Source organism: Anser cygnoides, chromosome 4 (genome assembly GCF_040182565.1).
Source record: "Anser cygnoides isolate HZ-2024a breed goose chromosome 4, Taihu_goose_T2T_genome, whole genome shotgun sequence".
Classification (NCBI taxonomy): Eukaryota; Metazoa; Chordata; class Aves; order Anseriformes; family Anatidae; genus Anser; species Anser cygnoides.
In genome coordinates this window covers 46,862,069-46,875,199 of record NC_089876.1, presented here as the reverse complement: position 1 = coordinate 46,875,199, position 13,131 = coordinate 46,862,069, and the positions used below count along the sequence as shown (strand labels likewise).

Genomic DNA, 13,131 nt, shown 5'->3' with positions numbered 1-13,131 from the left:
GTAGTTCTTCTAGACAAACACCCTGCTGTGGCTGAGCCTCTGGAAAAGGCTTGACATTCAGATACATTTTTATAATTTGCATTTAATAAAAACAGGTTTACAGCCCTGTCAGAACTGCCAATTAATTCCTTCAGACAATGAAAACCAGAACAGATTAAATGCTTAACTTGTCAAGCATCATTGTTTCTACAACCCCCAGTTTCATAAAGATACTTTCATATGATACTTTGGGAACTCATACAATATATTGCACAGAAACAAGCTGTTTCCCTAGCTGTTGCAGAGCAGCAGAGCTTAGTATAAGAAGAATCTTTCCTTTCCAGTCTGACAAAGCAGAAACCTCCCATTCACAGGTGCGCACAAACTACATCAAGCACGAGGTGCAAGAATGACTGACTATGCTGTATTACAGGGAAGAACAAGACCAAACACATGCTACATCAAAAAGTGATGAAAGATGATGTTCATTTTCATAAAGCAAGTGTTAGGAGTTTTACGAAGAACAAACAGGACACGAGAGTTTACATTATCTACCAGCTGTTCCTATCCTTTCTAATCAGTTTCAAAGAAAACCCGAGTATATAAAAAGCAGGAACTAGTGATCATTTTAAAATATCACTTCACATTAGTTCTCCTTTATGACATTATCTGAATGGCATGAATGGACTACCTAGCATGACTAACACAGATCTGGAAACCAAACATACTGACGAATGTCAAGCTTGTCTGTACTAATCCCAATCTCATTTACCTCCCACACATTGGGCTCGCTCCCGCCATCTAACTTCGCTTCTCTTATCCACACAAGTTTCTTATTCCAATCTTGCAATTAACATCCACATCTCCTCCCCAAATGGTGCCAACTTTTCTATGAAACGTTCAAGCTACACAGACCACACCCCCGTCTATGCTCTTTGATCAGCTCTTTTTGCAGACTGAGAAGTTCCACTTGGGGAGGCAACTCACATATCCAGCCCTTTCCACCTCGTAAAGCAGCTTATCTCATAAAAAAGGCACATGCACAATGTTGCAGCAAAAACCGAATGACACTCCTACTTGTAGATCAGGTCGGGGAGACATTTATCTGAATTTTCATCTGTCTGTTGACTAGTTTCACTGCACAGAAAGGTGAAGTAAGACAGCACAATGATGAACTGAAGTCTAGTAGTCTCTGCCCCTTAATCTGTTTTCATAGTAAGAGGATTTCTAAAGTTTGTGTGCTCATTTTTTAAGTAGAGATGGAGATGACAAGTCTTTCCTCCTTCAACTCTTTGGGTATCTTACAGTATACCTGTTAGAGACGAAAAAACTGCACACATTCTTCTCATGAGGAGCTTTTCAACTATTTTATATCCCATGGCCCAAATGACAAGGAGCTACTCTGAAAAGAAAAAAAGAGGAATCATTCCAACTCAAGAAAATCCTGGTATATAGTCTTGTGTTCTCATCTGTGTGCCACTGGTAATCTATGACCTACATAAACACTATATAGGTCACAAAGTATTGCTCTCCAGAAGTCTGCAGGGCACTGAGAAACAGCTGAAGTGCATTTGATAATTGCCATATATTGATTTCACATGTTAGCAATTACTGTGGTTGCCATAGGAATATTATGCAACCGTCACCCTGTGGAGGATACTGTATAGGTGTGAACAAGAAGAGAAATGATTCAGTGCACACAGACAGGATGTTCCAGAACTCACATTACCTAAATGCAGCTCAGTGCTACTGGAACCTTCACCTGGCATTGTAAATAAAATTGAAGTCTCAAGCCCACTTTTCAGAGGAGTTGTGTCCACAGAGCAAAAATCTATCATGACAGCCAGTATTCCAAACTGAGACCTCATACTTCAGCAGACTTCTATTACACATAACTTATTAAACACATACACTTCACCTGCAATTAATGTGTCTACAGCAAAGAACATCTTGTTTTGGTAGCTGTTCTGCTTGGCAGACAAGCTGGATTTAAAGTTCCTCCAGCTGCATTCTGCTTTCCACTACAGACAATGAAAGGGGAAGAAATTAGTGAAGTGAAAGTTATCCTTCTCTATTAATACAAAATAACTGCCCAACAATTGAATGAAATCTGGCAGCGTAACAACTGAGAGGGCCAACAAAAATCATTATGAGAACAAGCCTTCTGATAATATACCCTCAGGTCAGATAGAAGAGAAGCAGTAGCAATGAACTGTATTCTGCAGCATGAGACAGTCCACACAGACAAGTCCAGTGGTTTCAGGCTTTTCCACCATCACCTTGGTGAGAAACCCCTGAAAGCACTGGAACCACTATCAGTTATGTGCTCGCTGCACTGTGGAAGCAATCCATATTTCCCTTGCTTGCTGCCACCCACCCATCCCCACTGCTCTTCGAAAACACTTGCGTGCCACACACTGAGCCTGTCCGGGGCAATTAAGAAACCATTCTGGCTAAAAACTAACCATGGAGAAAGAGATAAATAAATACACAACTGCAGTAGACCAATCAAGGTCATTTCACAGCTACAAGCTGCACCAACGAAATGCAAAATCAGAAAGGAGTGAGTGGTGTGACACTGAATGCTAAAGCTGGCCACGCTGCCAAAAAGCTGATCACAAAACTCAATTATTCAGACAGGAAATGCATCATAACAACATCTTGTTAAACAAGCTAGGTGCACGCAAAGGAGAAGGAGAAATCCACACATTTCTGTTAACACTAGAGTCATTTATATTAAATTCATATTTGACATCTAACAAGGCCGCACACATACAAGAAAATGCAAGTATGAAAAGGGTGTCTATTCATTTATACAGTGCTTAGCATTCAGAATGGATTTTACAGACATCCTGCTAACCTGTCTGGCAGAAAATCCTCCAGACAACACAAATTAATTCCAAACAGGGAGGCTGTCAGTTTTTCCCTCTTATAAGCAAGGAGCTAGAATTGTGAAATAGCTTTCAGCATGCTGTTTTAAGGAAACATGCAGAAGTTAAAAAGGTATACATCATGGGAGGAAAAAAAATTATTTTGCGTAAGTACAATTTTTGGACAAGAACTCATAGTTCAAACTGGCTGCAATGGAAGTAGACCCGCAGTTTCTAAGAACATTCTGAAACAGCTCTCTCATCAGAGTATCGTGAACAAAACCACTCCAATATTAAAGAGCTAATGAGAAGACACTATCAGTTTATATAGCAGAAATAAAACATGATTTCAGTACAGACTAGACTAGAAAACCCAACAGATCCCTTACTGTTTTATGCTCCAGAATTTTAGTGCAGATCATACCAGGTTTATGCAGAGGCAACTAGAAATCTAGTAACAATATTTTAGCATCTTTTTCCCCTTTATTAAAACAAAGGGGTCATCTTCAAAACCAGCCCATTTTCTCTAGCAAGATGATATTACGGCAAATCTGTCTACCCTCCAGATCATCTCCAAAACCTTTCCTGCCGGCACCCTTAATGCAATTCCTAATCTGGCCTGTGCCTCCAAAATAAAAGAAAGGAAAATATATACCTCATACCAACATGGAACCACTTTACTCTGGAAACTATTACGATCTAATGTTTTTGGTTGTGAAAGTTTTTTTGGCAGTTCTTTGTTGTTGTTAGTTTGGTTTGGGGAGCTTTGCTTTCAAAGACATTCCTCATCCAGAATCACAAGCTTGAAATTGCAAATGGGTACAGGGGACTGTAAACATAGTCAATGAAGAACATGGTCATACGAGGAATAATCACATTTCTGAGCTGGCTAGTGCATGTTTTCAACTTTATGCTTAATACAGTATTAGACATATTTAAGAGTGGTGCCATATTATCCTAACATATTCAATGTTTCAGCTTCAAAGTACTGCAGGACTGACTCAATAAATCTTTGTTTTCTCTACTGAGGCAGTAAAGCAAGATGCAAAGGTCTGTTCTTTTGTAGTCTACAAAAGCTTGATTTCTCTGTGATATACAGTCACAGTGTGCAGGCATTAAAGAGAAGGCATTAAGAACACAGAAAAATTCTCTGAACACAAATATGTAAAAAAATCTACATCTGAATCCTTAACATTGAGCTACAGTAACTTTCCACAACCTAAGTGCCTCTAGTTTTCCAATTAATTTAAAACCAAACAAACAAAACACACAAATACACACCTTAGACGTAGAGGGCATGAGGAGACTCAGTGTAGCATATGAAATCGGAAGAATCTGTATTACTTCAAGAAATTCTAATTCCCAATCAGCTTCTTTTTTTCTTGCCATAAAAAAGCCGTAATTAAATTTTAAAAGCACAGTTACAATTAAACAGAGAGCTTCCTGTACTCATAGCTCAGAAGAGTCATATTAATCACTCAATATTGCCAGAGTGTACTTGTCACCAGCTCTTATTCACCTCCAGACAAAATTCACTACTGGCAGGTAGAAAATAATACATCCTTATCTCCAGAGAGCACTGACACTTGGATCTCATTCTAGGCACAGATAAACCATTCCTGCCAAGTACAGTCTTGCCTTCTGTAACATTTTTGGAAGAACAAGGATTTTGCTTTTGCACCAAATACACGGCTTTGTAAAAGCAAGCAAATGAAACCACACACCAAGTAAGAAATAATACACATCTGCATTCTCTATTGTAAATTGGTAGGGAAGAGAACATGCAAGTTTCCACCTTCTAATTTCTGAAAACTGGGACAAATGAGGAAGATATGAAATGGTGGAAGAAATGATAAAAAAAAAAAAGTTAAAAACACACATATACATAATCACCTGTTTGGTTAGCCCGAAATTCTATCCTCACTGAAATCTGTGGAAAGGGATCTAAAAATTTTAGAACACAAAAATAGTTAACTCATAGTAGTAACATTCATGAATTAAAATGCTTAATTCTATATCTTGAGAACATCAGCATCATTGTGACAGAAGACAGTTTTCAGTGCTCTTTCAAGCCACAGCAGAGTCCATCAAACTTCCTCTTAATAGGAAGGATACGGGACATCCTCAGAATGGCAAAAACCTTTTCAAGGATTTTTGAAGTGAGTAGCCAAGAAACTAGCCATCCCCTTTCACAATTAATTTTGAGCTGAGTATAATCATATGATTACACTGCATTTTATTTGAGATGTAAGTTTTCCTTAGAGACTGTATTGCATCCCATGTATCATAACCTACACCACTACCCAGACTAGATTTTATGAAAGATGCATAGCCTTGTGGTTTGGGAAATTTAAATTGCTTTCCTTATCTTTCCCCTTCATGTGAAAGCCAAGAAAATAACCCCAGAAACCACAGTCCACAGATTTATGAAACAACACAAACACTCCCAGTAGCAATACATGCCATTCAAAGTCTCACAAAAACAGCAGATGGACTTTAAAATATTAAAAGGCAAGTTTGTTAAAAATTAGCTCTGTTTCGTACATACACTATGGTAATTAAGAGAAAGTACATTTCATAGAAGCAATACATCCTGAAACTTACCTCTGTGAATAAAACAAAAAAAACCCTAAACTGTTAACTTTCAATAAAATTCTGCGTACTCACTTTTGATTTAGAGATCAGTTGACATAGCTGGACTGCCTCAGTTCCGTGCTTTGCTTCTGCTACTCAGAAATTTGCCCAATATCTTCCAAATGAAATTAAAACCTTTGTTTCATCTCACTGTCGTTATCCCTAGCACTCAGACTAGAACTTCCACACAGTCAAGCGCCATCCCTGTTTTGCACTGTTAGTGGACAATTAATTAAAGGAAAAGAGTTAGTGCACCCAAATAAACATAGGCCACAGGGGAAGCACAATAGAGGGCTGTTTACAACACAGAGTGGATTAAAGGACAGGGTTTGCCAAGTTGTCACTAACACAAGCTGATTAAGTCTGCACAGCAGAGAGCAGACATTAGCATAGGTCGGGAAGCAGTAAAACCACAGTGACTTGGATGCAGGGCCACACAAACATGACTAAACTGCTTCCAAAGCTAATCTAAGCATCTTCACACCACATTTCCTAGCACTCCCTGTTCTAGGATTTGGTCCTGCAGAGCCAGTGTGCGCGTAGGCATGCCCACAGTCCTTTTTTTCACATTGCTGTCTTACACCAAGGAGTTCTAGCTTCTTTTCAACTGCTACAATGAGGCGAAGTTCTAAAAATCTCGCCCATACATTTGATGCAGGAAAAAATTTTAAAAAATATATATTAAAAAGAGGCACAATGCTTTACTATCCTCTGGATCCTCCCTAACAGATAAGACAGGAAAGCAGAGACAGGGAGAAAAGGGATCCCCAGTACAGCACTCTCCCTGCATTTTGCAGATAGCACTGCAGCACTGTAACCATCTCTTACTTACCAAAGAATCAAAAACCATGCGAAGTCACTTAGTGCACTTAGACACCTTTTGCCACGGCAATACCCACCCTGGCTCTATCACAACTCACAGAGGCTCACATCAGCTGCTCTTAAAACTATTCATGACATTTTCTGAGAACACACATCAATGCAAGTGTATGACCAACAAAGGAAACAAAACAGATCATGGAGAAACAACAATGTGCGTATCACATACTTAGACTGACCCTCACTAGCTCTCATTTCCCCACTACCTCCCTCTCCTCTTGGAAGCTGAAATAACCACTCTTAGCTCATTCAGTCATTCCTCCAGATTCCCAGGCATTCTTATTGCTCCTCTCCAGACTGCCTCCAATGGGTTTGTACTTCTATTATTATTATTATTTATTTTATTATTTATTATTTTATTATTTTATTAAATAAATTCCATTTTCAAAATTGGGAGCTACCTCAGCTCAGACCTTACCTCCACTGGTGAGAAAGATTACATGACTTAACTTGCAGAATGCACCTCTATTCTCACCTAGGTGATGTAGACACAGGACCCCCCCAAGTAAGAACTAGACAGGTCCTGAAGGGTTACTAAAGCAAACCTCAGGGTGAAGCAAGGATGCATTTGGCCCTCTGGCCCTCTCTGCTCACTCCCATTGACCAGGCCAAAACAACCAGGTGGCAGTAATTACTTTAAAGCAGCCTCGCTGTGTTTGAAGTAAGGAACTGAGCGGTGGGGCTCATGCTTTTGCTATGCAAACCTCAACCCAACCCAAGAACCAGCCCTGTGAAAAAAACCTTTACTGAGGGCTGAATTAAACCATTCAATGACAATAGCTTGGTATGATATTCTCTAATTTTACAATTCCATAACCGTGTTGGCTCATTCTTCTCATCCACTATAATCTTTAAGTCCTTTACATAAAACACACGAAACAGAACACTGCCTTTTGAGTCCACTGCCAAAGAACATTGTTTTTCAAGCAGTTCAGCACTTACCCACAGTAAGTTACTCCAGACGTTCTTTAACAAGGGTGAAATTTTGACATTTGCTACCACAAGGACTCAAGATATCAGAGATCAACTGCTCCTTCTCTGTCTGCAGGGCCTGTCAGCATTTTGGAGAAAGAAATCGCATTAGTCTAACACAGTTTAATCTTAAAAATAAAATCATCTGGACTACTACCCATTTCTTTGTCATCTTCTAGTGCTTGAGAAGAATGTAAATCCCATGAAAAATACTGGCATAAACAATCAAAGTTAAATAACTGGGTCTACAACTGTTTATTTCTATCCCCCCCTCTAAAAACAGAGGCTTGTCAATTGCTCTCGTCAGTTCCCCAGTATTACACACATCCTCCATGAGTTAAGAACTGCAGCAACTCAAGGATTACATCAGCCAGCTCTTACCCTTTCAGTAACGCTTTTTAAACACTTCAAACTTAAACTTATCTCAGTGCTCTTTAAGCTGTCCCCTCCTCATACCAGCTTAGGATTTGAGCACTCGCCTTGAACGTGGGTTACATTGGCCTCTCTTAAAAAAGGATGAGGTAAAAAAAATACCTCAGCCTGCTTTGTATTATCTGTCAACAGCTCTAGTCTTCAAAGAGCAGCAAACCTTCCTTGTCTTTCTTTTCACTACCATTATACTTCTCTAACGACTTCTTGTCAATCTTTGCCAGTCTGAGAGTTGCATTTAAGGATCACATGCTTGTGCTCTAACTCTACGCTTGCCCGGGACTCCCTTACCCTCCTTGCTGTGTTTGATGTTAAAGAGCTCGCTGGGAGCCAAACCAGCCTCTCACTGCTTTTTGGTTTCCCCTGTGGAGGAATAGTTTCTATTTCTGCATTAACATAATTTCCTGAAGGAACAATCTCTCTCCTGTGTCATCTTCTACTGCTCTTAACACACAGAAAGGGTGGATAAGATTGATGTTGACCCCACTCGACTGAAGTCTGCCTTTCTAAAACTCCACCGATTTATTTAACAGAAAGGCTTATTTTGCCTGCAACTGTTTCTTTCAACTCCCTGATGCCACAGACCCCAATATTCCTGTTCCTGAATAAATAATATTTTTATCTCGGAATATTTTAAAGTGCATTGGTACGATAACCGCTTGGATCACATTATCTTCTGTCACAGTCTTTTGTCACCGCACCCAATGCTGCGTACTCCTGAAATGCTGCTGTTGGCTTGACGCCTCCTTTAAACCTCAACTGTTGTTCCTTGAAACGTTTGCCAAAAATCGGTACAAATATCACCATTAGTAAAGGAATAGGCCTTCCTGCCAATACAACAGAACGTCATCCCTCACACTTGCTGCTGCTTCAGAATCAATCAGTAACTTTCCACCTATTGAATCGCTGCACGTGCACCTGCTACGGTAATGATAAGAACATACAGCAAGTACTGGATTGAAGCTATGCATAGCTTAGCACTTCCTAAACTAATACAACATCCATGAAATGCGAGCGACTGCTATCATTTTAGAGTTTTAAATTGTCAAGAGGAGGAATCAGATAACATTTCATTCATCTTTAATTCATTTAACTTTTTAAAATGTATCTGCACACGAAGTAATTCAAATGCTGTTGAATTTCACTAAAGGCTAATGGGAAATGTTCATGCAAATACAAGCCACAAATTCCGCTAACAATTTTCTTCCTTATAGGCAAAGACTAAAAGAAACATTAATGCCTGGTAAAGCATTCAGATAACTTCTATATACACCAAAGGTTAAATAATTCAGGCATTTTAACTGAGCTGCCTTGAATGTCAGCAGAAACCAGTGCCTAGGTGCCTACAACTTTGCCTACTCCCTCAGCTACAGCAGTTCATCTAGTGAAGAGCATTATCACCAGCCTTCACCTTTGCCCCTACGTCCTCAATATTGGGTGGTGGATATCATTTAACTCTTCTGATTAACCCGTTTTATTAACGGGTTGCTGAAAACAACATCACCGACATAACTTGCAAATAGAACACATCATAAATGCAACGTTTGCTAAATGCCTTAGTTGTTTCTTTTTGAATACTTAAATATTTCTCAATAAAAGTTCCCATGAATAGAAAGAAGTTTTCTAAGTCCAAGGGCTCCACCGGCATCAAAGTGAGACTAACCCAGCTCTATCCAGCCTAAGGAATTCTGCACAACCTCCTCAATACTCCTGTGTGTTCTGCTGCATCGGCACTAGCAAGTCGGGAACCCCTGAGCACTGGGTTGTTGCTGGCAAAGATCACCGCTGTAAAAATCATGCCAGCAAAATACTGCTGAAGGCAGATGTAACCACTGACATCCATAAAACTTCTGTGTTATCTGGCAGCCGGTTCACACTAACATCTTCCAGTGCTGTTCATACTGCTGGGACTAAAGCGTTAAGAACAGAAATCAATGAGGGGAAATTGTTTTGCTTTTTTTTTCATCCTTTTAAGAAAACGTAGTATTTCCACTTTACGTGCTACTCACCATATGAAAATGTTTCAAGGAGCTGATAAAGAACTTTCCAATTGTTTACCTGAAACCAGTCCAAGCAGGCAAGCATAATTAATCTCAATGCAAGTCAGGAATTCAGAAAGGAAATTACCCACTTACACCTAGCAATTCCAAATGTGATGGCTGACTATGAACTGAATGGCAAAATGACTAACTGTTTAAAAAAAAAAAAAAAAAAGAAAAACCACAAGACCCCCTCAAAATAACAGACTACCTGAACCCACCACCACTACCTTCAAATTTCAGTCAAGTCCCAGTATGACTGCTTCTCTCAGACCACGCCACAGGCATCCCAAGGGCATCTGGGTGGGTTAAATAACAACACAGGAGCCAAACAAGGAGCAACACACTTTTTTTTTTTTTGAAGGCAGTAATGGTTCACAGAAAATTACTTGGCTGCTTAGCACCAGTCATAGCTGTACCTCACTCAGGCACGTATGGGAGAAAACAGAGACTAATTCCAGGTCGCATGCAGAAGGGCACAGAGCCCTCGTCTCTGAAATGCATCCAGATCTCTCTGTGCTTCGGAGTGTCAATTAAGGAGTTCCTCACCAGGGGACAGGAGCTTTTGTCCTCCATAGGTTTTCTTATGGGAATACATTCTGAATTTATGGCACCATGCTAAAACATGTTTATGGCACAGGCAAAGTGTGTAAGTGTCACAAAACTCCAAGGAGGAAACAGCACAGCTACGCACAGCAGATTGGTCCAGTGGAACAAGATAAGCACATGTGATTATAAAAGCAGCACCTCCCTACTCATACTCCCTTCTGCACAAATACTTTCAAAATATATGCTTACAGAAGCACTACTGTTAATATAATCAATACCAGTATAGCAGTGAAGCAGCAAGCCAAATTACCTCTGCCTCTCACATGTGCTGCAATAGGGCAAGAACCTGCCACATCAAAATGAGTTACTGCAATTTAATAAAAATCCACGCTACTTTTTTGGACCTGGCTACACGATGACAGTTTTCATTTGTTGCTCTGTCTTGTGTGTCAAAAACAAACATCTGAAAAAAAAGGTTTAGTTACTACAAATATATTAATGATAGTTGTTGAGATAACTAACTCAAAAATACATATTTAGTTTAGGAAGTGCTAAGCTATGCATAGCTTAAATCCAGTTATAATTGATATAACTAACTCAAAAATAAAATATCCTCAGCACACACTTTCTCTCCTGCACCAGGGTACGTGAGGTTTTACTAAAGATTTTATGAGTTCAAGTGGGATTCGTTCTTCAGCAGTTCAGCTCTCCAACCATCAGTGCAGTAGACAGCCAACAGTTAAATTTAATTTACAATTCAAAAGTTTACTGGCATATAGGTCTTTTAAATAGCTTAAAGGGGTTTTGTTTGTTTGTTTGTTGTGCCAGTGTTTTGTTTTTTTATGTACATTAGGAAATCCTTCTAGCTGGGAGCTTTCTTGCTGGCATCACTTTATCGGTTCCCCAGGCAAATTAAAATATTACTAGAACAGTGACTACATTAGAGCTGCTTATATAAAAAAGTTTCACAGAAATAAATCCTACCCTCCACTGATAAACAACACAGGCAAGTTGCTCAAAATGAACAAGACTTAGGAGGAGAAAGGGCACAAGTGTCTCTCAGCAAGTTACTTACGCAAAGACCCTAGCACATGTTTTTGTTATCACACAGCTTATTTTGTTTTATTTTTTCCAAACCAAACAAGTTATACTAAGGCATGCAACTGTTTAAATCAATAAAACGATATCTGTCATGCTGTTTGGAGACTTGAGCAGAGGTACAAGGGAAGAAGATGACATTTGACTATCCTTCTGCCATTACATGGCAAAAAATACATATTAATATTTTACCTTTTCCTAGTATTTTTAGCACTAATCTAGCTATCTATTTCCCTACAGAAGCAGATAGCATGTTCTCTATAATGCTAATCATGATTAGACCTGAATTAACTGTCACAGTACACTTGGGCAATTCAGTATTACTTCACACTTGAACGTTTTTTCCTTTTTTTTTTTTTTTCTTTTTAGAAGTCATCGATTTCTCAATAACATCCCTGCACACCCATGGGGAGCCACCACAGCACGAAGCAGAACAAATTCCAGGACAAATATTGCAACTGCCAGGAAAACACGCTGCCTTTAGTTCAGAGACAGAACAAAGCAAATCAAAGACCTAAGCACACCTCACGCAGACTAACTCTCATCCCTCCTTTCAGGTGACAGTTTATTCCGGAGGAAAAAAAACATAGTGTTACTTGGTACATACAGAACTGTGGTTTCAGGCCTTCTGCACGCACACAGTTGTATTTGTGTAACGTTTCCAAACTTTTTCTGCCAATTAAAGCTAATCCCACTAGACACCAAAGGTAACACTTTTATAGATGAAGCCTTCAGGTGTCTTGAGCCTCAACCACCGTTAGAAGGTCTTACCTTAGCTGGTCTGTTTTCATGCCATACTGAATCGTCTCACCTGGATGCGTCCTTCAGAATCAACCTTTGACAAGCATTTTTCGGCCACATGATTTAAAAGGGAAAGTACTCTTATCACACCACCAATATGACTCCTTAACCAGCAGATAACTACATACAATCATAAGAAGTCTTATGATCAATGCCATAAAACAGTAAGGCAATATGTGTTCCCGAAAGCTCCTTAGTCCTGATAACGCTAACTTTAGCTAGGAATACTTTATTACCATTCCAGCACCTCCAAACGCCAGTCAACACCACAAAAATATATTGATGTATGGAATAATTACTCCTGCGTAATGTACAGCGCCATTTATTGCTGTATGCATTCTGAAGTGCATTCAAAACCATTCTTTCAAATTAGCCTAGTCAGTCTGCAGACCAAGTCTAGCTGACCTGCTCTACGAGACAGACTGAAGTCCTATCTCTAACTTTCAAATGGATGAATCCAATCAGGACAAGGTACTGGAGGATGTTTGCATGAGGTTTTTAAAGGTATAATTCTGACAGAATATCAGTAGCCACCTACAAGCCTTTATTTTGCCACTATGCTGTACTGCAAAAAGGACAAAGAAATTCAGAATTTCCAGGTCATTATTGCCCCAGCTTTTCACCAGAGCAAACCTTCGTAGCCTCTCTCATGCCCACACTATCAGAGCATTAAAAATACATATATAAGATATGCACAGGAATCAACCATCATGTGCCACCACCACCTGAAATACACCCTATATCAGAGGAGCTACGTGGAGCAGACTGCAAGACACAAAAGCAGTGTTTTGCTGTATCTTCCTGGAAGCTCTCTTTCCGGGGTGCTAAATAAGGGTACAGAATACATTTGTTTTCTGGGTGGTAGGTCAGACCGTCTTACA

General features: G+C 39.6%; 1 protein-coding gene across 11 annotated transcripts in view; it reads right to left on the bottom strand.

The window, feature by feature from the left end:
- The window catches only part of FHIP1A (FHF complex subunit HOOK interacting protein 1A), a 95,845-nt gene that overhangs the window by 79,824 nt on the left and 2,890 nt on the right, over positions 1-13,131 (bottom strand). For 4 of the 11 annotated variants that reach the window (XM_048071719.2, XM_066996734.1, XM_048071720.2 and 1 more), the window contains one exon: positions 7,305-7,413. The exons of 2 other annotated variants lie outside the window; for them this stretch is intronic. The gene's annotated coding sequence lies outside the window, so the exon portion shown is untranslated. Of the gene's footprint in view, positions 1-4,742; positions 4,794-5,516; positions 5,698-7,304; positions 7,414-13,131 lie in introns of all 11 variants that reach the window. 5 more of the 11 variants (XM_066996732.1, XM_048071727.2, XM_048071723.2 and 2 more) reach the window with 3 other exon arrangements.